This window comes from Schistocerca piceifrons, chromosome X (assembly GCF_021461385.2).
Source record: "Schistocerca piceifrons isolate TAMUIC-IGC-003096 chromosome X, iqSchPice1.1, whole genome shotgun sequence".
NCBI lineage: Eukaryota > Metazoa > Arthropoda > Insecta > Orthoptera > Acrididae > Schistocerca > Schistocerca piceifrons.
In genome coordinates this window covers 814,513,535-814,540,661 of record NC_060149.1, presented here as the reverse complement: position 1 = coordinate 814,540,661, position 27,127 = coordinate 814,513,535, and positions in this window count along the sequence as shown.

The following is a 27,127-nucleotide window of genomic DNA, read 5'->3' as shown; positions in this document are numbered from 1 at the left end:
GCCCGGGCCCATGCTGGCTGCTGCCACCAAGCAGTATCGCTGCTCAGTCACTACTGGAGAGTTGGTTGTTCTTTCAATTTTACTGTCCCTGTTAATACACGTTGAAGAAACGAAAATTGCCCTAGGCTAATTTGGGACTGTTTTATTGAATGGACACGTAAAATACCGCATTAAAACTCATATCGTTTGTAGCAGAAAACAAGCCTACGCTTTCCATTGACTGTGAGCGTCGCTTGAAACGCGTGATGCGCAGTGTTTGTTTGGGATCAATCCAACAAAACGTTGCAAAAATGAAACATCAGACATCTTTCTAAACACCAGAAAAAATTCACCTGACGTTTCGTATGATGTCCTGCATGTGCGATCTGATTCTTCCCGGCGTATTTCTAACCTGCACTATTCTCGGGTATCTGTCTGGCTCTTGTCGTAAGTTCTGTACGAAATTTCATCGAACAGATTCGTTGCTATCTTCAGGTGGTTTCTGATCACTTGGTCGTCAGCAGCCACTAGAAGATTGCAGCAGGGCTCTTGTCTACCAATATATCACAGAGAACTTGCGACGTGATCTGGGAAAACACCATAGAAATCTATATAACCTGCATAAAGAATAATAAACACAAGAACGTCATCGGATATGGAGCACGACCTAGAGACCACAACGTCTCGTGCACTTCCTGTAACCCAGGACTTCCCAACGTGTGGTCCGCGGACCCCTTAGGGGTCCGCCGGCTCTTTCTAGGGGGTCCGCGGCCACCTTTCACCAAATCGTGTAAAATAATGAGTAAAATTATTGAATAAAAATGTGAAAATCAAATTCATCACTTTTTTTTCGTATGAAAAACTTGGGTACTTTTACTTCAGGTCGTATCCCCAAGCAGCCTTTGCGGTTCCTAAGTGAGACCGAATACACAGTTAGTGCCGGAGATTGCGGCTTCTCTGATCGACTGTTTCGCAACAATACGGGGGTCGTTTGTGCGCCGGATCACGGCGCTCGATGCGCTGAAACCTTTTACGCATGCGCGGAGCGAGCTTTGTCGACCAATCACAGCGCTCGCTGGCACGTATGCGGCCCCAGGCATCATTAAATGTTAAACTTGCTTTGTCAGTGCACTACCTATTTCATAAGTCGATTTTTGACCAGTTTATTACTTCTGACATGGGTCGGTGGCTGAAGTCAGGATCATTGAAGAAGGGTGCAGTTTCTCCATCGTCTTCACAACAAGGGAAGTTTCCAGTTGAACTGAATGAGGAGGGAAGACGACCAACGGAAGACTTTACATACATTTGAACATTTTTCCTTGGGATTTCACGAAAAATCACACACACACACACACACACACACTCACACACTCACACACACACACACACACACACACACACACACACACACGACTGTTACGAAATATGCATGCTCCTTACACAACAGTAGCCAAATAGTGGAAGTGAACAGACCATAAGCGGCAGCTTGTCAACAGCGAACAGTTTGGACGTGACGTTGATTGCTCTTGGAGGAAGACAGCTCCATCGTGCGAAATGTCAATTATCAAGTAATTTTAATTAGGCTATAGTGTGTTGAACAAAGGGAGTAAATCTACTTGTAAGTGTCTGGATACAGTGGGAATACAAATTGGATCGTTAATTTCAAGTTGTTTCCATTCATCTCTAAACCTAAGACTATTGATACTTTGAGAGGGGGGGGGGGGGGGAGTCTTTGGGAACACGGCACTTGCATTAAGAAGCTTTCAGTTCCCATGGGTTTCGCTCTGAAATTTAAAGTTAATGTGCTCTTGACTAACTAGGGGTCCACCATGGATTTTCGACTGAAGAAGGGGTCCGCCAGCTGAAAAAGTTGGGAAGCCCTGCTGTAACGTATACTTTTTGACCGCAGTTACCACAAGTAGTGCAGCCGCAGCACTCAAACTTGTTGGAAGTTTTGTCCTAGGGCAGTTGTAGATATTTTTACATAGAAGGGACTAAAACAATGATCTTTCACTAGTAGTGTCACTATTCTATGTACTTTAATAAATTTGTTGCTTTTGGATTTGCAATAACACTTAGAATGTCGATAAATCTCTCAAAAATGAAATACCTTATTTTCTCATTAGTTTTTAGGTTCCGCGCCTCAGTCTGCAAGAACGAACGCTTACAGGATCAACTTGTTGCCTGTCTGTCTGTGTGACTGTTCAGACCCCTTCTTCTCAGTAACAGAAAGAGGTATCAGGCTGAAATTAATATCAAACACTAAGGTATGTGGTTCCCTGACTGCAACAAAATTTAAGCTCCAGAATCAATACTATCAAAAGATATTGCAATTTATAACACATACAGGGATGATTCAAAGCGTTATGACCACTTGCATTGCAGCATGTTTGTCCGTCTTCATAATGAATTTCATCACTTATTCTGCGTATCAGGGAGCCGACACTTTGTTGCTGGTTTGTAGAGGTATGTGGCATAATACATTACTGGCCATTAAAATTGCTACACCAAGAAGAAATGCAGATGAAAACGGGTATTCATTGGACAAATATATTATACCGGAACTGATATGTGATTACATTTTCACGCAATTTGGGTGCATAGATCCTGAGAAATCAGTACCCAGAACAACCACCTCTGGCCGTAATAACGGCCTTGATACGCCTGGGCATTCAGTCAAACAGAGCTTGGATGGCGTGTACAGGTACAGCTGCCCATGTAACTTCAACGCGGTACCACAGTTCATCAAGAGTAGTGACTGACGTATTGTGACGAGCCAGTTGCTCGGCCACCATGGACCAGAAGTTTTCAGTTCAAAAATGGTTCAAATGGCTCTGAGCACTATGGGACTTAACATCTATGGTCATCAGTCCCCTAGAACGCAGAACTACTTAAACCTAACTAACCTAAGAACATCACACAACACCCAGTCATCACGAGGCAGTGAAAATCCCTGACCCCGCCGGGAATCGAACCCTGGAACCCGGGCGTGGGAAGCGAGAACGCTACCGCACGACCACGAGCTGCGGACCATTTTCAGTTGGTGAGAGATCTGGAGAATGTGCTGGCCAGGGCAGCAGTCGAACACTTTCAGTATCCAGAAAGGCCCGTACACGACCTGCACATGTGGTCGTGCATTATCCTGCTGAAATGTGGGGTTTCGCAGGGATCGAATGAAGGGTAGAGCCACGGGTCGTAACACATCTGAAATGTAACGTCCACTGTTCAAAGTGCCGTCAATGCGAACAAGAGGTGACCGAGACGTGTAACCAATGGCACCCCATGCCATCACGCCGGGTGATACGCCAGTATGGCGATGACGAATACACTCTTCCAATGTGCGTTCACTGCGATGTTGCCAAACACGTATGCGACCACCATGATGCTGTTTGTGTATAAGAAGTAGGTTGGAAACTTTCCTCGTGTCAGCACGTTGTAGGTGTCGCCACTGGCGCCAACCTTGTGTGAATGCTCTGAAAAGCTAATCATTTGCATATCACAGCATCTTCTTCCTGTCGGTTAAATTTCGTGTCTGTAGCACGTCATCTTCGTCGTGTAGCAATTTAATGGCCAGTAGTGTATGTCTCCGCGCAGGTCATGTAATTCGCGTAAATAACGGGTCGCGTACGCAGTGATGGCGCCCGATAGCGACCCAGGTTGGTTCCATAGAATTTACATCAGGCGAATTTAGTCGCCGAGACATCGACGTGCATTCACTATAATGCTCTTCAAACTACTCTAGCACGGTTCTTGCTCCGACACACGGACAGTTATACTGCTGAAAGAAGACATTGCCGTCGGCGAAGACATCAAGCATTAAGGGATGCAGATGGTTTACAGCTGTCAGGTGTCTTCGATTACTACTCATTGTCTCCCACAGCACAATACTGTAGCCACCAGCTTGCGTCCGTGGCGCGCTGCATCTTTCGAGCGGCCGTTCACCTCGATGACGGCGTTTGCGAAGACGACCATCGACGTAGTGTCGCAAAAATGCCATTCACCCGAAGATCCGACATGTTTTCATTGATCGACGATCGAATCCCAGTGGTTCCATGCCCACTGCAATCGTAATTGACGATGTCGTTGGGTCAACATGTGAACACACAGGGGTAGTCTGATGCGGTGCTCCGTTTTTAACAATGTACTATGAGATGTGTGCTCAGAAACACTTGGGCGGGCACTAGCATTGTGCTCTTTCGGCAGAGATGCCACAGATCACCTTCTATCCTACTTTACAGAACGAAATTGCTCAAATGCCTCTGAGCACTACGGGACTTAACATCTGAGGTCATCAGTCCCCTAAAACTTAGAACTACTTAAACCGAACTAACCTAAGGACATCACACACATCCATGCCCGAGGCAGCATTCGAACCTGCGACCTTAGCGGTCGCGCGCTTCTAGACTGAAGTGCCTTTACAGAACGGACAAGCCTGTAAACCCCACGTTTTGTGACTTCCTATTGACATAGCCTCATGAAGTTAGACAAGAAACAAGGATTCTTAGTAAAAGTAAAGGAAAAAATCCTAAAATTGTTAATTTTTAATTATATCATGTACAAAATATTTCTTGCCATTCCAAACTTAAACTGCATTTGTAACCTGTAAAAAAATATCTGATCCTCACCTCCCCCACCCTCCCTCTGTCCTTTTCCCGGGCTCCCTCTCCCCCTCCTGCCATCCTGTTTTTTTTCCCCACCTACCCTCTCCTCCTTGATTCCATTCTCTCTCTCCACCCGACCCCCCCCCCCCCCCCGACTGGTCCTGCCTCGGGTATGGATGTGTGTGATGTCCTTAGATTAGTTAGGTTTATGTAGTTCTAAGTTCTATGGGACTGATGACAGATGTTAAGTCCCACAGTACTCAGAGCCATTTTTTTTCTCCACACCCCTCCCCAAGTCATTTTTTTTCCCTCCACTGCATTCCCCACTCCTTCTCACGTCCGCCCTACCCCCCTTTTTTCTGTGTCCTCTCCCTCCATCGGCTCCCCCCATTTTTGTTTTCCCCACCCTTTTTCCCCCCCCTCATCCGTCCGGGTCCCCCCCCCCCCCCCCCCGCAATCTGCCTTAGGCTGTGCTGCGTTATTTTCGTCTCGAATCTCTGGTGGTGAAGTGTTTGGGTGTTCAGTGTAGTGTGCCCCGTTTTTACAGTGTTGCGAATAGAAAACATACTGTCCCCATGTTTTTTTTAAATTGTGCCTGTGTACTTACTGTATGTCTTCGTCAGCATCGTCAACCCCGTGTTTTTTTTCTATTTTAACTTCCTCAACTTTTCCGCCACTTTATTGTTTTTTGTTTATCTTGCCATTATTTTTTTAAATTCTTCTATCGGCTGTAGAGCGGCGTATTAAGCTGCTGTCAGCCCCCCCTCCTCCACTGGGGGAAAGGAAAAGAAATGAAAAAAATATCAGGGTCTACAGGAATTTTGATCTGTCTTCCAATAATAAAATGATTAACGAGGAAGGTCTGCGTATGTAATCTAGAAATATTTCGTGCTTCTTGACTGAGCTAGTGCGAAGTGTATTCCCCTGCCGTTGTGAAAACGATGCCTTTGCCATCTAGCGGTGATAGGTGCAAGGCCGCCCGTCACGGCGCTAGCATCGCACTTCTTCATCAAACTGCTCATTCTACATGCAAACAATCCACGTACACCTTATTGTTTCAGAGCTCATTGATACTAGTAATTGATGCGTTACACAGAATAATTCGACATTTCTGTAACAACAATAGCCTTATGGCCGGTTGTACTATTTGCTTCTCTGGATACTTCACTCAAATCTTACCAGTAAATGCAACAGGGACGACAGCAGACGAATTCAGCGCATTTGCAATTGTCAAATACCATAGCATGTTAATGTAATTACAACATTATTAAAATAAATGAAAATGGCGAAATTACACAAAAAAATTTAAAGTTAAAACTAAAACTTCTCGGAAGTCTTGGAATTCCTGGGACCGGTATCTTGCCAGTATCGATATTGATAACACGCAAAAATCGTCGCTATTCGGGACTCCCCGGGATGGAAGAACTATCTATATACATAATTAAGTTCGTACGGAAGCCTGAGAGCACAAGTATTAATCGCACATGTCTGGTTTTTTTTCTAGCATCCGTATCTTCTGTGGAATGCAACATTTCCAATCCTGAGGAGCTCGATCTCACTTTCTACTTCATACCGCCAGCATTGCTTCCTTATCGTCTTGTACAGGGATGGGCCAGACCCGTCACGACAAGTCACGTCGTGCAGCCATCTGGTACCAACATTTCCGCAGTTCGCTGTCTCTACACTTACCCTTAGTACCTGAAGCTATGGCACTCGTACTGTGGGGCTTCTGCTCACTATACTAACCCTGCCATAACCATCTCTACTGCCTACATATAGTACTTTAATTCGCACTGAACTATTTTCCTGTGTTTATATTGTTGGTCTCTAATCTACACTACTAGCCATTAAAATTGCTACACCACGAAGATGACGTGCTACAGACTCGAAATTTAACCGACAGGAAAAAGATGCTGTGATATGCAAATGATTAGCTTTTCAGAGCATTCACACAAGGTTGGCGCCGGTGGCGACACATACAACGTGCTGACATGAGGAAAGTTTCCAGCCGATTTTCATACACAAACAGCAGTTGACCGGCGTTACCTGGTGAAACGTTGTTGTGATGCCTCGTGTAAGGAGGAGAAATGCATGCCATCACGTTTCCGACTTTGATTAAGGTAGGATTGTGGCCTATCGCGATTGCGGTTTATAGTATCGCGACATTGCTGCTAGCGTTGGTCGAGATCCAATGACTGTTAGCAGAATATGGAATCGGTGGGTTCAGGAGGGTAATACAGAACGCCGTGCTGGATCCCAACGGTCTCGTATCACTAGCAGTCGAGATGACAGGCATCTCGGCGTATTGGCATTACTTTAACGGATCGTGCAGCCACGTCCCGATCCCTGAGCCAACAGATGGGGACGTTTGCAAGACAACAACCATCGAATAGTTCGACGACGTTTGCAGCAGCATGGACTATCAGCTCGGAGACCGTGGCTGCGGTTACCCCTGAAGCTGCTTCACAGACAGGAGTGCCTGCGATGGTGTACTCAACCACAAACGTGGGTGCACCAATGGCAAAACGTCCTTTTTGCGGATGAATCCAGGTTCTGTTTACAGCATCATGATGGTCGCATCCGTGTTTGGCGACATCGCGGTGAACGCACATTGGGAGCGTGTATTCGTCATCGCCATAGTAGCGTATCACGCGACATGATGGTATGGGGTGCCATTGGTTACACGTCTCGGTCACCTCTTGTTCGCATTGACAGCACTTGGAACAGTGGACGTTACATTTCAGATGTGTTACGACCCGTGGCTCTACCCTTCATTCGATCCCTGCGAAACCCTACATTTCAGCAGGATAATGCACGACCGCGTGTTGCAGGTTCTGTACGGGCCTTTCTGGCTACAGAAAATGTTCGACTGCTGTCCTGGCCAGCACATTCGCCAGATCTCTCACCAACTGAAAACGTGTGGTCAATGGTAGCCGAGCAACTGGCTCGTCACAATACGCCAGTCACTACTCTAGATGAACTGTGGTATCGTGTTGAAGCTGCATGGGCAGCTGTACCTGTACACGCCATCCAAGCTCTGTTTGACTCAATGCCGAGGCGTATCAAGGCCGTTATTACGGCCAGAGGTGGTTGTTCTGGGTACTGATTTCTCAGGATGTAAGCACCCATATTGCGTGAAAATGTGATCACTTGTCAGTTCTAGTATAATATATTTGTACAATGAATACCCGTTTATCATCTGCATTTCTTCTTGGTGTAGCACTTTTAATGGCCAGCAGTGTATTTATTATATTGACATTGGCCGGTGTCGTGAACTGCCCTGTCCATCAGGCCTGCATTACATGTTTCGTTTGTTTTGCGGTCTACATTCAACCATTCTGCTATTGTTGCTGGATAAAGCCAGGTTTTCTTTGACTGAATAAAATATTCCTTTATGTTCCGTAGTTGAGTCTGTTAGTTTCGTGTGTTTACAAGACCACTGAGCTCATGGTACTTGCGAAGACAATTTTTTTCCTATTCCACAGATGTCCTTGTGCTCTGGGCTGCTGTGGCTTGGCTCCTTTGAAGCTGCAGTGTTTATCCCGGAATTCATCCCAAGATCAGGCACTGCTCTCTGACTGTTAAGCAAAGACTGTTTGGCTACATCCTACAATGCAGCTTCCTATCACTGAATATTTTGCTTTCATGTGCGCTTCTTTTTGAAACATGAAGTTGTATCTGATTTTTTAAACGTGAAACTTCCTTGACTCACAAATAACACGTATCGACTCAAGTCCCTTGTCCATGGACAGAACCCAGTATTTAGCCACGATGTATGTCACAGACTTGGTCTTGGATACGGAACAATATTAAAACGAGTTAACATTGCCTTCCAGCTTTATTGGAAACATTTAAAAGTATTTTTGAGTCATACTGTAGACACCGATATTTTATTTATGTAATTTTAATTTTATTCCTAGATAAAATATTGTGACTTAAACTAGTATTACTTGCGTAGCCTAGTAAACGGCGTGCGTAACGAAGTAGCATAGGTTAATGCTAGATTCATCTAAAAGAAAACATTCTATTTCATTTTAATGTAAGAAGATACGTGATGGGATGTATCCGTCTGAAGAACTGGGTCTATGTTGTAGCCCTGTCATCTGCCAAATCTCCACGTTATTATTTCACCTGAATGTCTAAGACGTATTCAGTTATCAACTGAAGAGTCAAATAAACTGGTACACCTGCTTAATTTCATGTAGGGCCCCCGCTAGCACGCAGAAGTCCCGTAAAATGATGTGGCATGGACTTGACTAATGTATGAAGTAGTGCTGGAGGAAACTGAGACCATTAATCCTACAGGGCTATCCATAAATCCGTAACAGTACGAGGAGGCGGAGATCTCTTCTGAACAGCATGTTGCAAGGCGCCCCAGATATGCTCTTTTTTCAGTGCTTCTTTTTTCCAGAGTCTTCAGCTGTAGTTGTAGGACTGGGCAGTTCTTCACGTGGTTCATCTTAAAGAGAAGCACAGTCACTCGTGAATGAAGCTGCCTATTACGTAACCATTGTAAATTCGAGAGAAGACTTACAGACCTTCACGAACTTTGGTTGCGTTTCAACTAGCGACAAACTCTAAAAACGAACACTTTTATTAGTGTGCTGTATGCCAGTTTATCCATTTGAGCCACCTAACACCATTGCTCCTTTCAGAATCCGTACAGATAAAATTGTTTGACAGAAAGAAATGACTCTTAACTTGCTTAATTGCGTAAAATGTACCAGAAATTTTGAAAAATTCATGATATGAACGCCAGCTACCTACCTTTTACATATGAAGGACTATCTGCCCTTATATTAGAACAAATAAGCCCTCGGTCACAAATATTAGGTCAAAATCGGCCAGGTTTCGACGCTACTATGAGCGTCGTCTTCAGAATTAAACTAACTGTTCTAAAACATTATAGGTATGTAAGACATTAGTAAACTAAAGTGTGTACTGACTGGAAAGGGTTATAGTACTTACAATTCACATTCTAAAAAAATCTAAGCCGGAAAGGCGACGTCATGAAAAGTTGTAAATAAGATAAGACGGCGAGCCACTAAGGGCTGCTCGTACCTGAGTGAACACGGATTGCAACAAAACTGAGGTGCCCACGTTAGAAAGTGTGGGCAAGTAAACATGGTGTTGCTACGAGCGCCATATAGTAGCCGCAGAAACAACTAGGCTATTATACATTCAAAATTACACATGAAATTGTAATGAAGCTGATTCAGGCATAACGTAAGCACCAATAATAATAATAAGATTTTTGGTTCTTATATAATTCTGACACGGTCACTGAACCTTAGCAGCTATGTACAAAGTTTTGCTATCTGCCCTTGTTTTCGTGCGGGCTCAATATAGATAAATATTGCTGAAAGACACATTTAAGATGCTGTCCAGTGAATCACTGGATACAAGTGACAATTGAACCATTTTTGAACCAAAAATATAAATACCTTTTGGTTTGATAAATTGTATCAATAACCATAACAATGTCACCTGAATCTTACGTTACTCGAGATACTGTGAGCATTGAGCCTTCTCGTAGAGCATTGCGGACAACTCTGCTGGCTAGCAGGGTTCTTGTCAACAGACGCAGCTGAGGCACACAGCAGTGTGTGTAAGAACTATTCCACGGTGGTTCGCACAATGCCATTCATTAGCGCTCATTACCTGAAACTACTCCATGTTTGTTACTCCTACCACATACGACATGCTCCAGGATGTCTTGCTAAACCTAGCCCGATTTCAGGTAATGGCGCTAGTTTTTAAATTAACTGCTACTGTTTGTTAGTGGGCCTCAGAGTAGAAGCAGAAAGGGCAGTGGCTTTCATACAGAGTTGATTACGCTACAGAGTCACCTCTTTTGCTAACTCACATTCATAGAGAATCTCCTGCGAAGCGAAAACTCTTGTCTGGCTGGAAAGGAGGTCAGGGGCTCCTGTTTACAGCAAGGGTGTACAGAATTACAGAAGTGATATCGCTGACGCCCCACTGCTGCAGGGCCCTAGACTACACCTAGGCTATATTCTAAGCTCTATAATTACGACGTTCTTGGAGGTATTAAAAAAACTTAAAAAGAACATGCGCAGATTGAGGAAAAATCATTCGCGTTAAACCGGGCTTGCAGTAGTCCTAAAGATGCAAGTGGACAAGTTGATTCCGTCTTCCCAGATTTAAGAAAAGCGTTGTGCATCGTAGCACATCGTCGACTGTTAAGAAATGTTTGGTCGTACGGAGTAACTTTGCTGACTTCGCAGATACTGGATTGGCTCAACGAATCTACAGGGTGATCCATTAATAGTGACCGGGCCAAATATCTCATGAAATAAGCGTGAAACGAAAAAAAAAAGTACAAAGAACGAAACTCGTCTAACTTGAAGGGGGAAACCAGATGGCGCTATGGCTGGCCCGCTAGTTGGCGCTGTCTTGTGTCAAACGGATATCAACTGCGTTTTTTTAAAAATAGGAATCCCCATTTTTATTACATATTCGTGTAGTACGTAAAGAAATATGAATGTTTTAGCTGGACCACTTTTTTTCGCTTTCTGGTAGATGGCGCTGTAATAGTCACAAATGTATAAGTACGTGGTATCACGTAACATTCCACCAGTGCGGACGGTATTTGCTTCGTGATACATTACCCGTGTTAAAGTGGAGCGTTTACCAATTGCGGAAAAGGTCGATATCGTGTTGATGTATGACTGTTGTGATCAAAATGCCCAACGGACGTGTGCGATGTATGCTGCTCGGTATCCTGGACGACATCATCCAAGTGTCCGGACCGTTCAACGGATAGTTAACGTTATTTAAGGAAACAGAAAGTGTTCAGCCACATGTGAAACGTCAGCCACGACCTGCAACAATGATGATGCCCAAGTAGCTGTTTTAGCTGCTGTCGCGGCTAATCCGCACATCAGTAGCAGACAAATTGCGCGAGAATCGGGAATCTCAAAAACGTCGGTGTTTAAAATGCTACCTCAACATCGATTGCACCCGTACGTATTTCTACGCACCAGGAATTGCAGGGCGACGACTTTGAACGTCGTGTACAGTTCTGCCAATGGGCACAAGGGAAATTACGAGACGATGACAGATTTTTTGCACGCGTTATATTTAGCGAGGAAGCGTCATTCACCAACAGCTGTAACGTAAACTGGGATAATATGCACGATTGGGCAACGGAAAATCCACGATGGCTTCGACAAGTGGAACATCAGCGACCTTGGCGGGTTAATGTAAGGTGCGGCATTATGGGGAGAAAGATAATAGGCCCCCATTTTATCGATGGCAATCTAAATGGTGCAATGTATGCTGATTTCCTACGTAATGTTCTACCGATGTTATTACAAGATGTTTCACCGCATGACAGGATGGCGATGTACTTCCAACATTATGGACGTCAGGCACACAGTTCGCGTACAGTTGAAGCGATATTGAATAGGTGGATTGGTCGTCGAAGCACCGTACCATGGCCCGCACGTTCCCCGGATCTGATGTCTCCGGATTTCTTTCTGTGGGGAATGTTGAAGGATATTTGCTATCGTGATCCACCGACAACGCCTGACAACATGATTCAGCACATTGTCAATGCATGTGCGAACATTACGGAAGGCGAACTACTCGCTGTTGAGAGGAATGTCGTTACACGTATTGCCAAATGCAGCGCGGTTAAAGGCGCTTCAGTCTGGAACCGCGAGACCGCTACGGTCGCAGGTTCGAATCCTGCCTCGGGCATGGATGTGTGTGATGTCCTTAGGTTAGTTAGGTTTAAGTAGTTCTAAGTTCTAGGGGACTGATGACCACAGATGTTAAGTCCCATAGTGCTCAGAGCCCGCCAAATGCATTGAGGTTGACAGACATCATTTTATGCATTCATTGCATTAATGTTGTATTTACAGGTAATCACGATGTAACAGCATGCGTTCTCAGAAATAAGTTCACCAAGGTACATGTATCACATTGGAACCACCGAAATAAATGTTCAAACGTACCTACGTTCTGTATTTTAGTTTAAAAAATCTACCTGCTACCAACTGTTCGTCTAAAATTGTGAGCCATATGTTTGTGACTATTACAGCGCCATCAATCACAAAGCGAAAAAAGTGATCCAACTAAAACATTCATATTTCTTTACGTACTACACGAATATGTAATAAAAAATGGGGGTTCCTAGTTAAAAGAACGCAGTTGATATCCGTTTGACCTATGGCAGCGCCATCTAGCGGGCCAACCATAGCGCCATCTGGTTTCCCCCTTGACGCTTATTTCGTGAGATATTTTGCCCGGTGACGATCAATGGACTACCCTGTATATTAGAAGGTGGTTATAGTTAAACTTTCGCTGCGTGAGCGGGAATGGTGTTGAGACTGTGCATTGTAGGATATGTGTTGTTAACAATATTAGCGTCACGACTTACCGTTAGGCGCCTGTACTGGTGCGTCGAGGTAGGGTTCAAACGCAAGCATCAGTGTGCGGTAACAGTTGCAGTCAACATGGGTATTAAAATGGTTGGCAGGGTTTTACTCGTAAAGCTGTTTTGACATGAAAACGGCAATAGTGCTACTGCTCTTCACAAGTATCAACGCATTAAAGGAATACGGAGAGGTACTCTTTCCCAACCGCCATTGAAGAACACGCTTCGGTATTTGGAATGAAGTGGCGATTTGAGAATTGCTCCTGGGAGAGGCAGACGGCCAGTTGCGCCACAAATTGTTAAAGAATTTGCTGTTGCCGTGGCTAAGAATGCTGGACGCAATGTCTGATCAAGCGCTGCACGAGCGGAGTGACAGCTGAACATTCCATAGCCCACCCTTCGAAAAATGCTGCAAACAGTAGTGAAATGGTATCCAGGCTATCGTGGATGCAGATAGTCGTCACACTGAACAACGTTTATGACTTGGTATATAAACATAGCGCGCAATTACCAAATGTTACCCTCTCATTGAAACCTTCCCGTCTCCTCTATATCTCTTTTGTTACGCAATAACCGTCTCTTCTATATCTCTTTTGTTACGCAACTTTCCCTTCTACAATAAACTATGAAACCTTCCCTTAGGATTTCTACCTCTTGCTTCATAATAACAAATGAAATGTTCCCTTTGAAATTAATTCTCTTTCTCAATCTTCGCATACAAATTTAAATGCTGCTCATTAAAAGTTATTTTCTGATTATTTCGACGAAACATAGAATGGGTCGTCGTCGTGGCGCTCAGTCGTTACCTGCAATAACCCAAAACTGTTCCTTGCCTCTTTTACTGTTACTGGATCGCCATCTGACTGCTACATCGACCTGCGACGTGAACATATTTACTCTGTTTTACTATACTCTATTAGCTGCTGGTGGGCTGTCATAATAAGTGGCTGTATTTATTACCAAAGCTGACGTTATTCTTTAATAGCAAAGCTCACGTTATTCTTTAATTAATTTGACTGAAGTTACGTAATTCATAGTTAAACCTTTTCTTGATAACAATAAAATTTTGCGAAGTTTTACGTTGATGGTTTTTGAAATGGATTATAATCAGTAATGCAGTATTGCTGGCAAAATTAATTATATTCTGAATGAAATGATTTTACAAACGTTCAAATGGGATTTACCTTCTACAATAATCTTACAACTAGCAATGCGCAGGCATACCTTCAGTAGTCTTGAGTTTCTCAAAAAGTTAATTCAAAAATATTTGTTCCTCTTATGATAATAGCTAGCTGATGTCCCTGTACATCCGTTTATAATCTCTTCTAAATCATAGCTAGCGGCTGGTAGGCACACCGCTCCTCTCAACTTCTCGCTTCAGACCTGCTACCGACTCGCTTCGCATCTCGCTTACTACTGACTCTTTACGAACGCTAAAGTGCGGTCTCTCCTGCCAACAATGCTTTCCGGTGCAGACAATCCCTGCTACCATTACAAAATGTATCAATGCGCGGTCTTTCCTGCTCTTTTCTTAAAATGTATCCATACGCTGTCTCTCCCGCCCTTTTTAAAATTATATCAATGTGCGGTCTCTCTTGCCAACAATACTTTGGTGCAGGCATTCCCTGCTACCACAATTATTTCCAACATGACAAATATTAATTATTCCTACTTAATCTTATTAATAAAATATAAACATCTTTCATAAATTGTGGTTTGACAATAGACAATAGAAATGTACACGTCTTACATCATGTGGAAATTAAAATGTTTTTCTTTCAATGATTTATTCGTTATTTATCTTCAACGTGCCCACAAAAATGTTTCCACTAAGTTTCATTGTCTTAAGGTAACTTGTTTTTCATGAGGGCCCCCTCAGGTAGCAAAAGTTTAATATAACCATCCTGTACTAGAGAATATTCCAGAACTACATGCTACACACAAACTATTACTTACACAGAAAAAATGAACAGGACGTTTTTGTAGGAAATTAAATGCAATTAAATTTTGTGCTGGGAAACGTTTTCACTGGGACAACGTGTAGTGTTGGCAGAAGAGCCAACACTGTTTTTCTAGAGGAGACCGAAATGCACGCGTTTAATTACACGCTGACTGGCGTGAGGTCTGGAACAGGATAATATCTTGAGAATTGCAAATAAAGTACGTAGATGATGTAATACTTAACTTTAATCCACAATTGTAGAACATCGCTCTTGATGATACATGCTTCACATAATAAATATCAATTGAATACGGCGCCTTGCTAGGTCGTAGCAAATGTAGCTGAAGGCTATGCTAACTATCGTCTCGGCAAATGAGAGCGTAGTTGTCAGTGAACCTTTGCTATGAACGTCGGCTGCACAACTGGAGCGAGTGCTAGTACGTCTCTCTAGACCTGCCGTGTGGTGGCGCTCGGTCTGCTATCACTGACAGTGGCGACACGCGGGTCCGACGCATACTAATGGACCGCGGCCGATTTAAAGGCTACCACCTAGCAAGTGTGGTGTCTAGCGGTGACACCACACAATGGCTTTCGAGTTATTAAAACAAATGCGTTTGAAGGCCACTTTCTCACATTTTTCCTAAGTAATTCGAAACCACTGGCTCTAGCAAAAACTTATCCGAGTAAACAATTGGTTACATTAGATTTCCTACAAAAAAGTCCTTATTTGTAATTAATAGTTTAAATAGCCCATTTGATAATGGGCGAGAGAGCATGAAAACCTTGCACGTGGTATTTGAAGGCGTTGTGGGTTGCATAAAACCCCTGTAGTAGGGGCAGCCTATTCACACCGCATAAGGACCGACATGTAGGCAATGAAATAGTGTGGCCTTAGAACGGAGACTTCTTGATCGGCAGTTACATTACAGTTACAAGCTGTGTGTTCACCTTGAAGCAGCTTAACTGACTTGGCGCAAATATCCGGATTTCATATATCCAGTGTTTGAGAATGAGAGCAATTAGCGACTTCCAACAAACTTTCCACGTAATTTCAGATCTTTACGAAACTCTTTCTCACTGACACCTCCCACAAAATGATGAAAAGAAAGATGCTTATCTCTTACTATATTTTCACTGTCCATCCAATAAAACTTGAGCATCAGACATGACGTTTTAATTTATTACTTCTTTACTTCCTATTCCATTCGCAAGACAGTTTGCAGAGAGTATTCACATATACTACTGAATGTACCAGCAAAAGTATGTCATTACACGGCACTTGCTTCAGAAGCTATGACATCATAAACATCGAGATTCGTAAAAAACTTGCTTTTTCTTAAAATGGAGGGCGAAATAACCTGACTACATTTATACAGTGTTTCATAATAAGAGCACCTGATGACTTCAAGCAAACTTAAAGCATAATTTCGAACCTCTTCTAAACACCTCCTCACTTACGTAATTACCATCAAATATTTAACACATTGACTCATTTGTAAAGTAGTCAGACATTTGATCCTGTTTTTTACATGGGTAGTCGATTCTTTAAAGAATCTGGGGTTTACTAGTATTCGAATAACAGAGCGCAACACTTCATACGAGAAGGCAGATATTGTAGACAAACGGAAATAAAATTGGAAATACCACAGGAAGAATAAATGGAACTATAACGTTTTCAATACATATAACCGATTTAGCAGGTAAGACAAGCAGCAGTATAAGATAGTTAACGACGAAACTGGTATTTGCAGGAAAGTAACGCCTTTAGACTATCATAACGATATACAGAAAGACTTGGACAAAAATTTCACTTGACTTAGTGAACGGCAGTTATCTTGAAAAATGGATAAGCATAAGATAACGCCTATTACGAAGAGCAAGGACCCGATAGTATCCGATTATATCTTGAACATGTCACATTTTACTCGTATTAAGCGATATGAAAGTGTTAAGTTCATGTAAAATGAGTAATAGGGAATGTCAGTGGCAGTCCCAGGTTTTTTTAAGGTTTTCGGAAAATGTAATAAATCTATAAATCTGTGGAGAAAATCGCATAGAAGATGATACTGTGACTAATTCTGAATTATTTTTCCTATGTTTGCAGTCCATAAAACAGACGTTGGGCGCTTTCAGCGACATAATGCTGGGACGATAAGAAGTCGGTATAGTACATGTGAACGTTTAACAGTATTTTTCGGGGAACTTAAAACGGAATCCTTGGAAGAAAGATGTCGTAATTCCAGGAAAAACTGTTTGGTATATAAGAAAATACGTATTCGAAGAAGATAGTACAATCATTCTACTGCCATTATCGTACGTCTTGCGAAGTGATCGTGTGGATAAGATAAGGTTAATTAGGGTCCATAACCAGGCATATCGACAGTCATTTTGTACTCGCTCAGCAAGCGAATTCAATGAGACAGAGAATCAATTATACAGGGTTATTACAGATGATTGAAGCGATTTCACAGCTCTACAATAACTTTATTATTTGAGATATTTTCACAATGCCTTCCACACACATACAAAAACTCAAAAAGTTTTTTTAGGCGTTCACAAATGTTCGATATGTGCCCCTTCAGTGATTCGGCAGACATCAAGCCGATAATCAAGTTCCTCCCACACTCGGCGCAGCATGTCCCCATCAATGAGTTCGAAAGCATCGTTGATGCGATTTCGCAGTTCTGGCACGTTTCTTGGTAGAGGAGGTTTAAACATTGAATCTTTCACATAACCCCACAGAAAGAAATCGCATGGGGTTAAGTCGGGAGAGCATGGAGGCCATGACATGAATTGCTGATCGTGATCTCCACCACGACCGATCCATCGGTTTTCCAATCTCCTGTTTAAGAAATGCCGAACATCGTGATGGAAGTGCGGTGGAGCACCTTCCTGTTGAAAGATGAAGTCGGCGCTGTCGGTCTCCAGTTGTGGCATGAGCCAATTTTCCAGCATGTCCAGATACATGTGTCTTGTTACGTTTTTTTCGCGGAAGAAAAAGGGGCCGTTAACTTTAAACCGTGAGATTGCACAGAACACCTTAACTTTTGGTGAATTGCGAATCTGCTGCACGAATGCGTGAGGATTCTCTACCGCCCAGATTCGCACATTGTGTCTGTTCACTTCACCATTAAGAAAAAATGTTGCTTCATCACTGAAAACAAGTTTCGCACTGAACGCATCCTCTTCCATGAGCTGTTGCAACCGCGCCGAAAATTCAAAGCGTTTGACTTTGTCATCGGGTGTCAGGGCTTGTAGCAATTGTAAACGGTAAGGCTTCTGCTTTAGCCTTTTCCGTAAGATTTTCCAAAACGTCGGCTGTGGTACGTTTAGCTCCCTGCTTGCTTTATTCGTCGACTTCCGGGGGCTACGCGTGAAACTTGCCCGCACGCGTTCAACCGTTTCTTCGCTCACTGCAGGCCGACCCGTTGATTTCCCCTTACAGAGGCATCCAGAAGCTTAACTGCGCATACCATCGCCGAATGGAGTTAGCAGTTGGTGGATCTTTGTTGAACTTCGTCCTGAAGTGTCGTTGCACTGTTATGACTGACTGATGTGAGTGCATTTCAAGTACGACATACGCTTTCTCGGCTCCTGTCGCCATTTTGTCTCACTGCGCTCTCGAGCGCTCTGGCGGCAGAAACCTGAAGTGCGGCTTCAGCCGAACAAAACTTTATGAGTTTTTCTACGTATCTGTAGTGTGTCGTGACCATATGTCAATGAATGGAGCTACAGTGAATTTATGAAATCGCTTCAATCATTTGTAATAGCCCTGTATTGTTAGGAAGTACCGTCAGCTATGCACTGTATTGTGGCTTGCGAGAGTGTCACAGGATCGGCGACTCCTCGTCGTTTCACAGGGGGTCCCGGGTCCGATTCCCGACCAGATTGGGGATTTCCTCTGCTTGGGGGCTGGGTGTCTGCGTTGTCCTCATTATTACATCATCGTCATCATTCGTGTAAATGGCTAAATTGGACTGTGTGAAGTTTGAGACTTTGTACGGGCGCTGATGACTGCGCAGTTAAGCGCCCCACAGACTAAACATCATCATCATCGTCGTCGTTTCAGATGAATCCCGGCTCTAACAAGGGAACCTCCCCATCGCGCCCCCGTCAGATTTAGTTATAAAAGGGCACAGTGGATAGGCCTTGAAAAACTGAACACAGATCAATCGAGAAAACAGGAAGAAGTTGCGTGAAACTATGAAAAAATAAGCAAAATATACAAACTGAGTAGTCTATGCGCAAGATATGCAACATCAAGGAGAATGTGAGCTCAGTAGTGCCGTGGTTCCGTGGTTAGCGTGAGCAGCTGCCGAACGAGAGGTCCTTGGTTCAGGTCTTCCCTCGAATGGAAACTTTAATTTTTTTTTATTTTCAGTTTATGTGACAAACTCTTATGTTTTCATCACTTTTTTGGGAGTGATTATCACATCCACAAGAAAACCTAAATCGGGCAAGGTAGAAGAATCTTTTTACCCATTCGCCAAGTGTACAAGTTAGGTGGGTCGACAGCATATTCTTGTCATGTGAAGCACATGGCGTCACCAGTGTCGTATAGAATATATCAGACGTGATTTCCTGTGGAGGAATCGGTTGACCTATGACCTTGCGATCAAATGTTTTCGGTTCCCATTGGAGAGGCACGTCCTTTCGTCTACTAATCACACGGTTTTGCGGTGCGGTCGCAAAACACAGACACTGAACTTATTACAGTGATCAGAGACGTCAATGAACGAACGGACAGATCATAACTTTGCGAAAATAATGAAAATAAACTTTTCACTCGAGGGAAGACTTGAACCAAGGACCTCTCGTTCGGTGGCTGCTCACGCTAACCACGGGACCACGGCACCACTGAGCTCAAATTCTCCTTGATGTTGCCTATCTTGCGCATGGACTACTCAGTTTGTATATTTTGCTTATTTTTTCATAGTTCCACACAACTTCTTCCTGTTTTCTAGATTTATCTGTGTTCAGTTTTTCAAGGCCTATCCACTGTGCCAACTCATAACTAAATCTGACGGGGGTGCAATGGGGAGGTTACCTTGTAAGTGCCACAATAGAATGCTGTTACGCGTCTGACGAGGCTCGGTAGAGGGGTGAGGGGGGGGGGGGGGCACGAAAGTTGCCAGATTGCATTTGTCATCGCCATCTGGCACGATCATATCGGTTGCAAAACACGACTACCTCTAGCTTGCATTGCCGGTAACTGGGGAAACGTCTTCTACATCTAAATATACACCGATGAGCGCAAAAGAAATGACCACCGCTTAATAGCCTGTCTGTCCACCTCTTCTTTTCACAATATATATAAATGACCTAGTAGATAGTGTCGGAAGTCCCATGCGGCTTTTCGCGGATGATGCTGTAGTATACAGAGAAGTTGCAGCATTAGAAAATTGTAGCGAAATCCAGGAAGATCTGCAGCGGATAGGCACTTGGTGCAGGGAGTGGCAACTGACCCTTAACATAGGCAAATGTAATGTATTGCGAATACATAGAAAGAAAGATCCTTTATTGTATGATTATATGATAGCGGAACAAACACTGGTAGCAGTTACTTCTGTAAAATATCTGGGAGTATGCGTGCGGAACGATTTGAAGTGGAATGATCATATAAAATTAATTGTTGGTAAGGCGGGTACCAGGTTGAGATTCATTGAGAGAGTCCTTAGAAAATGTAGTCCATCAACAAAGGAGGTGGCTTACAAAACACTCGTTCGATCTATACTTGAGTATTGCTCATCAGTGTGGGATCCGTACCAGATCGGGTTGACGGAGGAGATAGAGAAGATCCAAAGAAGAGCGACGCGTTTCATCACAGGGTTATTTGGTAACCGTGATAGCGTTACAGAGATGTTTAACAAACTCAAGTGGCAGACTCTGCAAGAGAGGCGCTCTGCATCGCGGTGTAGCTTGCTGTCCAGGTTTCGAGAGGGTGCGTTTCTGGATGAGGTATCGAATATATTGCTTCCCCCTACTTATACCTCCCGAGAAGATCACGAATGTAAAATTAGAGAGATTAGAGCGCGCACGTAGGCTTTCAGACAGTCGTTCTTCCCGCGAACCATACGCGACTGGAACAGGGAAGGGAGGTAATGACAGTGGCACGTAAAGTGCCCTCCGCCACACACCGTTGGGTGGCTTGCGGAGTATAAATGTAGATGTAGATGTAGACATTACTGATTCTGCTTATCAGGGATCCGACAGTTTGTTGGTACGTTTGTGGAAGTATGAGGAATTACATGTATACGCACAGCTCATGTAATTCACGTAAATAACGGGCGCTGATCTGCGTATGCGGTGATGGCGTCCGATAACGAACCACACTGGTTCCATAGAAATTTACATCAGGCGAATTTGGTCGCAGAGCCATCAACGTGAGTTCACTACGATACTCCTCAAACCATTGTAGCACGGTTCTGGCTCCGAAACATGGACGGATATACTGCTGAAAGATGACATCGCCGTCGGGGAAGACTCAAGCATGAAGGGATGCAGGTCAGCGGGTCTTCCATTACTACCACAAGTCCCGTGCAAGCGCAGGAGACTGCATCCGCTAGCGTAATACTGCTCCCAGCAGCACACGTCCGTGGCGCGATGCACGTTCCGAGGCATCGATCACCTCGATCACGGCGTTTGTGGAGACGACAGTCGACCTAGTGTAGCAAAAATGTGATTCACCTGAAGAGTCGACACGTTTCCATTCATCGATGGCCGAATCCCAATGTTTCTGTGCCCACTGCAATCGTTACTGACGATGTCGTTGGGTCAACATGTGAACACGCAGGGGTGGTCTACTGTGGACAACAATGTACGATGAAAGGTGTGTTCTGAAACACGTGTGTGCACTGAAACAAGTGTGTGCTCTTTCGACAGAGATGCCACCGATCACCATCTATCCTACTTTACAGAGCAGACAAGCCTCCGAACCCCACGTTATGTGAAGCGCCGCGGACGTCCAACCATTTAGCACCTAGTGGTAGTTTCACTGTCCTTCTACCTCTTTCCGTAGTTGCTCACGACAATAGCAAGCATACATTCGTTCAGCTTTGCCGCTTTCGAGATACCCGTTCATAGGCCCTGGCATAATAATAATCTGCCCTTTGTCAGAGACGCTTATTTCAACGGATTTCCCTATTTGCAGCCCATATCTTCGTTAGGGTGATTTCCCGTCCATATGTGCTCCGCTTACATGTCACTTGCCCGTAACGTCACCAGGCGGTATCCAGAGTCGCGAAGGGCATTGGCCACAATGTTTTGGCTTACCAGTGTATACTCCACAAGGCACCTTCACGTAATTGGCTGTGTCTTACGTTCTGCGTCTACATGAAGCTGTCTTTCAAGAATATAACATAAGGCCGCACGTTAATCGTGTTGACCTGACATACGACGATACAGAGGTAACCGACTGTTGCATGGGCAGTACGTTCTCTTACACACTGAGAATATCTGCTCATGGACTGCCGAGAAACTGGTTCGCCACCACTCGCCGGCCACTGCTGTTAACGAACGCTGGCGTAGAGTTGAAGTAGCATGGAGTGACATACCCGTATTGTCACTCAAGTTCATTTCGCCTCAGTGTCCACGCGTTAGAGGTGACTGATTTGTGTACTGAAATTTGCACGCTGTATGATCTCATAACACCCACAAATGTAATAATGTACACTTATAGTTACAAGAACAGTACTACAGATCAGTATTAAGCAGGGGTAGCCAAGTTTTTGTCTCGTGATCTATGCATGGGCCCCACTGCAAAACAAATTTTCAGTGTTATTTAACTATTTTCGGCGCTCTGGAGACATAACACAATTATTATCTGGCACAAGCCAGCGCAGTCTAGGGCGTCTTGTCACGGTCCGAGCGGCTTGCCCCGTCGGAGGTTCGAGTCCTCCCTCGGGCATGGGTGTGTGTGTTTTCCATAGCGTAAGTTAGTTTAAGTTAGATTAAGTACTGTGTAAGCTTAGGGACCGATGACCTAAGCAGTTTGGTCCCATAAGATCTTACCACAAATTTACGGTTTTCTTACAAACTGTCGGCATACGGACAATCGCAAACAGTACCAGAGTTTCGCACTCAAGTTCCCATACTATCCTGACATATTTTGTTCCATAACAGACAAAACGTCTTTCGCACAAATATGTCAATCGAAATATTGTAGTACTTTTGCAACCTCCTTATGAAAACTTGGGAATTGTACCTGAGGAAAGCAATACAGACGTCCTTGACAGTTTTGTTGTAAAAAAATTTGTCAATAAAACTGGAATTACCTTGCAGTTCAATCAGCTACGTCTGCAAATGCACAGAGAAAGTTTCCATTGAAAACAGCACACAAGCAATGTAAGATTCACAATATCCTCGAAACCTTTATAAAGTGTTATTGTAATTCTTTCAAGGCCGCAATGAATTCTTCAAACCGCATGTTTTCTCTAGCGCCAGTGACATTGTGGAACTGGAATTTCTTTGTCAAAATGTGTTCCTCTTTTAAATGCGTGTTCCCATCAAATCAGAAAGAAGTTGCCTTGCAGTGTCTCACTGTGGGCAGTGTGCAGTCGAGTCCACTTAAATTGCGAAGTCTGCAATTCATTTAGGATATTATAATTTTCGTTCCTGCTCTCCTTTACCCTTCATAAATTCAATAGCGAGATTTAAATCGAAAAATCGTTCCAGGCATGCCCCTTGACTCAACCAACGTGCTTTCACTAATATATGGAGTTTCGATACTCTTCGGTCAACTATTTCAAATGACAATAGAATAACGTATGCGACTTCTGAAATTTTACTATTCGAATTTCTTCTTCACGTGGTCTGTGCTGACCAATTTAGCACAAAGTTCTTCTTGGTGCACAGAACAATGCATCCCGTCTGTCGGTCGCTGTAAATTTTTGTTCTTTCATTGTCTACTAAATCCTTAAATTCATTCTGCGTAGTTTGTAATGCCGTCACGTACGCGACTTGAGAATTCTCCTCCCTCTCTTTTGTCATTCCCATTCATTTTTAAGGATTGTGACGGCAGATAGCTAGATTGCCTCTTTTTTCGTGCAAACAGCGACTGGACCCGTGAGCGTCGCTCATATCACGAACATATAGTGAATGGTAAACAGTGCTGACACCACGATACTGCCGAACTAAGAGAGTTGTGCGGAACGGAAAATGCCGCACCGCAAAACTAAATAAAATGTGGCGCTGTTCCTGATACTTCCGGGCAGTGCCGAGCAAAGGGTGAATGGCCGCCTTCCTTCCCGCCCCCCCCCCCCCCCGCCTCCCCCCCCCCCCACCCTGCCCACCCCCGCGGAGCCCGAACACGCTGCTGCTCGCTGCACGCGTGAAGTTTGGCACGCCATGGCCTAACGTGGTATAAAGGCTTGAATGTTTACATGAATATTAAACACTGTCGGTTGGAATAATTGTGCATAGTATGTATACAATAGTATGAAATCCAGTCTACTGAAAAAATACAGTCAAATGGTACCTCATTAGACAACAGTAGCACAGTACATAACAAGACATCATCGATTCAGCTAGCTCAGTGCGGTGTTAGTGTGTGAGTACGAGCCTATTACAGACAGAAAAGAGATACCATTAGTGACAGAGCGAGTTGTGTACATAAACCACGATTGTGACAATGTCACGCAGAAAACAGTTATCATGTGATGAAAAAGCAAAAACCAGTACGTAAAATGAACTGGGACTCTCTAATCGTCAAACTGCCAAGAAGTTGAACTGTTCAAGTACAGTGCTTGACAGTTTCGTTAGACTGGGAGCACGGTATGGAAAGAATGGAAAAAATGAGCAAAGAAAAAAAGTATATGAGGCTTAGAAAGGGCTACTTTTGCGCAAAGCAAGGGCCACTAACTGTTATTCTTCTCACCTTGTTACTAATTTATAGTTGCCAGTAACTCTCAGACGTATACAACTAATTCTTTCACGTGACAAACATGTCGCATTCAAGAAACGACTACAGAAATCCGCTCTAACACCTAAACATTAACCGTCTAGATTGAAATTTTCTGAAAAACGCATGTCATGGACTTAAAAATGGGATAAACTGATCTTCAGTGACGAGATTGGGTTTCATTTATATTGTCAGGATGGATTTCAATATTATTGGCATGATCTCAGAACAGGGCAGCAGGTAAGAATGAGCAGAAATTTTGATGGTGCAAGTGTTACGATAGGGGCAGACCCCTGTGGTAAAGGCAAGTCACACACTGTTTGGCTGGACGTTTCAGTGAACTCTGACATGTACACAGAGATGCTAGAGACAGAATTGATTAGATCCACCATCTACGCTTAACATGGAAATGTTGCATATAGTTGACAAGGGCTGCAAATTTGAAATATATAAACATTATCACCTAAATTCAAAAAATTTGTTGAATGAACAACTTGTATTAAGAACTAAACACTATTTTAATTGCATAGCAACTATTATAAAATGTGAAAATTGGGCCATTCCTCTTATATATTAGAACAATGTGCTATGTTTTTTTCACATTTATTGTATATAACTTCTTCATATACCTTAGTTTTACTTCTTACGTGCTTTTATGTAGGTTCCTTGCTGCTTGCAGAACAGATTGCCATGCACATAAATGTGATTCAGTTACTGTAAATCATCAATCTGTCAGTCTGTATTTATAGTAATCACATACAACAAATAAATTTTTAGACTGATCATGTCATTATGATTCTATGAAGAAGATATTGACATCTGCCAAACCAATAATAAGTAAGTTTCTGTACTATACGCCTTATACTTTACATACATGTATAGCGAAGGACTCAATTTTTATAACGTCTCTAATTCTGTAGGCTTCTCAAGATGACAAATTAATTTTTCGCAACCATTGAAGCGAAATGAAATACATTTCCAACTGAGGACTGAATTTTATTCTGAAATATATACTACAGTTGCTGAAAAATTACAGCTATAAATAAAATATTAGAATTTGTTAGCCCCTGCCAGTTTGATGTTAATACTGTATTTCCCTCCTGCGTTTTGTAGGCAGAGGCCTTTCAGAACTTGGTTTATTGCAGATAATCATGTTTCCTTTCTTGAAATTATCTGATCATTATTAAAATTACTGTGAACCGGGTTTCTCGTGTTAATTACTTCCTATAATATAAAGTCCTTAAGAGTTTTGCTACAGTTACATTTGAACCAATGTAAAGCTGTAACAGGTGTGTCAATTTTTGTATATCTTCGTAACGCTCCTGACCAGTATAAAAAGAAAAAAAGTTATTACAACATCTGTGTGATTGCGAAGCAGTGTGAAACGACATCTGTTGCGGGCTGTACTACACGAGATAAAGCTCGCTAGCATTGTGTTTCCAGCGGTGCGTGCTGAAAACTATTAATCTGAAGCATGCGCTGCAGATGTAGCTGCTTTATGCTTCTGCCGCTAGATGACAGGCTATAACAGTTCGGAATACAGTTCCAAGTTTCGCCGCTAGGTTCCGTCACCGGCAGAGTCCCCGCGATCACTTTCGCGCGGTGCCGCTAGGTTCCGCCACCGGCAGGGTGCCCGCGAGGCACTTTCGCGCGGCGCCGCTAGGTTCCGCCACAGTGAAACCACGAGAAGCTCTTTCGCGCGGTTACCGATAGATGGCCAAAACGTTTCTCAGTGGTGCTACGTGATAGAAACAGCAGCAGTGAAAAAAATATCAATTTTTTGGTTCGAACTGCTGTGCAGAAACGTGGCTCCGACTTTGGAAGAGGCGGTTCACTTTGATAACGAAATTGGTTACCTTTACCACCAAATAGAAAATATAAATATTACACCAATTATTCAAAAACAGTGTACATGATCGACAAAATTTACTAATTGGTAGTAAAATTGATAGTGAAAGTTGTCATTTGAATTTTGTCGCTTTTGTAAATGGTCAACATTTGGTAATTCCATTGACACAAGTCCTGATCGTCTTTTCTCGCTATACACTTTCGCTATGCAGGTGTTCAGTTAATTAGACTGATATGAGTTTATTAGCGAATAAAGGCACCAGTATGTTCATGTGTTAAGTCTCGACTTATAAGGAACCCATGTTACACCAAAGTTATAAAAACTAAGTAAATATTTTCTACCTAAGTCACAGTGGACTCCAGTTCCCAGTAATAAGTTGTTCTTAGTATTTTATGTTTACGTCCCACTTAAATTATTTCTACAGCGGTGTTTCCAGTACCGTTGTGGAAGGCAC